This window comes from Pongo pygmaeus, chromosome 21 (assembly GCF_028885625.2).
Source record: "Pongo pygmaeus isolate AG05252 chromosome 21, NHGRI_mPonPyg2-v2.0_pri, whole genome shotgun sequence".
Taxonomy (NCBI): domain Eukaryota; kingdom Metazoa; phylum Chordata; class Mammalia; order Primates; family Hominidae; genus Pongo; species Pongo pygmaeus.
This window is the reverse complement of record NC_072394.2, coordinates 30,582,409-30,585,557: the sequence shown is the minus strand read 5'-3', so window position 1 is coordinate 30,585,557 and position 3,149 is coordinate 30,582,409.

Sequence of the window (3,149 nt, the reverse complement as noted above, 5' to 3'; positions counted from 1 at the left end):
CACAACCCAACCCGTTCTGCCTTCGTGCTGTGTCAGCCTTAGTGTATACCTTTTGTCCTCATGTCACAAAACTATTACTTGTTCTTTTGTTGTTGTTGTTGTTGTTGAGGCGGAGTCTCGCTCTGTCACCCAGGTTGGAGGGCAGTGGCGCTATCTCGGCTCACTGCATGCTCCGCCTCCTGGGTTCACGCCATTCTCTTGCCTCAGCCTCCCGAGTAGCTGGGACTACAGGCGCCCGCCACCACGCCCGGCTAATTTTTTTTGTACTTTTAGTAGAGACAGGGTTTTACTGTGTTAGCCAGGATGGTCTTGATCTCCTGACCTCATGATCCACCTGCGTCGGCCTCCCAAAGTGCTGGGATTACAGGCGTGAGCCACGGCGCCCAGCCTCCTATTACTTGTTCTTTGAGCATTATGTCTGACCCAGGCAAGATGAAAGCAGAAGGGTCAATCATTTCTCCTTTAATATTAAGGTAGGACTTTTGCTTCTGTCCACAGAGTAACTGGTAACTGACTAGGCCTCCCACCATAAGCAGTTGCAAAACTGGATAAAATATATAAAGCAACTATTTTCAGGCACGATATACAGAAGGAAATTCAGTAGGTGAACCCCATGATTATGCCAGGATTCTGCTGGGAACAATGTCCTGACCATGATGCAACAAGTCGGAGTCTGAGCAGAGCATGGCTATCACACTGACTGGGGAGGCATGGAAAGAAGTTGCAAAAATCCTCAGTGAAAAAAAGAAAGAAATTACTATCTATGTAGAAAATCTCAAAGAATCTTCAAAAAAGTTATTACATCTAATAAGTACATTTAGCAAGATCACAGGATACAAAGTCAACAATAATAATTCATAATTCTATATACTAACAATAACTACTTGGAAATTAAATTTTAAAACACAGTACTATTTAAAATAGTGTGAAAAATATGAAATCTTTTGGGTAGAAATCTTACATAATATATACAAATTCTATATGCTGAACTAATAAAATGCTGGTGGAAGAAATAGAAGACCTGAATAACTGGAGAGATATATTTTGTTTATTGATTTGGAAGACTCATCAGAGTAAAGATGTCAGTTCTCCCCAAATTGATTGAAAGATCCAACACAATTCTAATTAAACTCCCAATAGGATTTTTTTGTAGAAATCATTAAGTTGATTCTAAAATTTATACAGAATGACAAAGGAACTAGAATAGCCAAAACAATTTTGAAAAAGAACAAAGTTGGAAAAGCCACACAACCTGATAAAGTTATCATATTCAAAACAGTATAATATTATAGAAAGGATAGATCTAGGCCGGGTGCGGTGGCTCACGCCTGTAATCCCAGCACTTTGGGAGGCCGAGGCAGGCAGATCACCTGAGATCAGGAGTTCGAAACCAGCCTGGACAACACGGCTGTTGGGATCACGCCACTGCACTCCAGACTGTGCGACAGAGTGAGACTCTGTCTAAAAAAAAAAAAAAATAGATCAGTGGAACAGACTGGAGAGTCCAGAAATAGACTCACATATATATGGCACTATCTCAGCTCACTGCAACCTCTGCCTCTCAGGTTAAAGCAATTCTCCCGTCTCGGCCTCCCGAGTAGCTGGGACTACAGGTGCATGCCACCATGCCCAGCTAATTTTTGTATTTTTAGTAGAGACGGGGTTTCGAACTCCTGACCTCAGCCGATCTACCTGCCTCAGCCTCCCAAAGTGCTGGAATTACAGGTGTGAACCACCACACCTGGCCAAGAAGTTCTTTTTTTTTTTTTTTTTTTGAGATGGAGTCTCGCTCTGTCGCCTAGGCTGGAGTGCAGTGGCACGATCTCGGCTCACTGCAAGCTCCGCCTCCTGGGTTCACGCCATTCTCCTGCCTCAGCCTCCCAAGTAGCTGGGACTACAGGCGCCTGCCACCGCGCCTGGCTAATTTTTTGTATTTTTAGTAGAGATGGGGTTTCACCGTGTTAGCCAGGATGGTCTCGATCTCCTGACCTCGTGATCCGCCCGCCTCGGCCTCCCAAAGAGCGGGGATTACAGGCGTGAGCCACCGCGCCCGGCCAAGAAGTTCTTTAACAAGAGACACTGCTGTGTCCTTAATGTAGATGCTAAAAAATAAATAAATAAAAATAAAAAGAGACACTGCCGATGTTACCATTTTTTATGAAACAGCAGATGTGGAGGCTTGGATGCTGCTTTGACCCTTGTGGTGGGTTTGCCGCAGCCTGTTTGCCCTGTAGAGACTGAGCAGACAAGGGCAGACCTCTCCCTGCTAAATGGCTCTGTAGCTGGGTTAGGGGACTCAAGGAGAGGGAGAAAGAGTGAAAGACTGTTCAGGGAGGTGGACATTTGGGCAAATTGTGGGTGAGCAGACATTCCTTATCCCTTCCCAGAAGTAGTAGCCTGATTGTTTTGAAGACGAGTGGAGGGAAAGGAGTCTCTGAATCTGTATTTGGGAAGAGGAAGTTCCTGGACCTCATTCTGAAACTGTCCCCAAGTCCAGACACTAAGACTTTGGATTGGATTCAGTGCAGCCAAGCCACCTGCCTCTTCCTACTTCCCAGTCTGGAAGAGTTAATAAATTCCTATTAGGTTTGGTCCTGCTCTAGCCCCAGCCAGATGAGGGCTGGCCCTGAGTGGACCACATGAAACAGGAGCAGGAGGTCATGGCAGTGACCCAAGCCTGCATAGTCCCTGTCCCCGCTGGCTAGACCCAGTCGTGCCGGGCACTGCCTGGCAGAGGAGCCCAGAACCAGGTCAGGGGTGAGAGCCAAGGGGAGCCCTGGGAGTGTGGAAGAGAGCCTAACCTTGGCATGTGCCTGGACTCTGCCCAGGGCTGCTGAGGCTAGGCTGCTTGAGTCACCAGGCTTGGCTGTAAGCCTGGGCATTGGGGTCAGGGCCCAGGCAGACATCCCCCCTCCTGCACTCCCTCCTGGCCTCAGAGTTTGCAGAGGATCCCGAAGGAGATGCAGCCTCTTGTGGCTCCAAGACCTGGAGCAAGGAAGCCCGAGGACAGGATGCAGAGAAAAGAGGAGGCCGAGAGAGAAGGATGGGAGGTGGCAGAGGGGGTGAGGGGACAGAAGGGGAGGGGTGGAGGGGCCAAGGAGAGAGGCAAGAGGGGCCCGGGAGCTGGCAGAACAGGGAGGCGAGAGCAG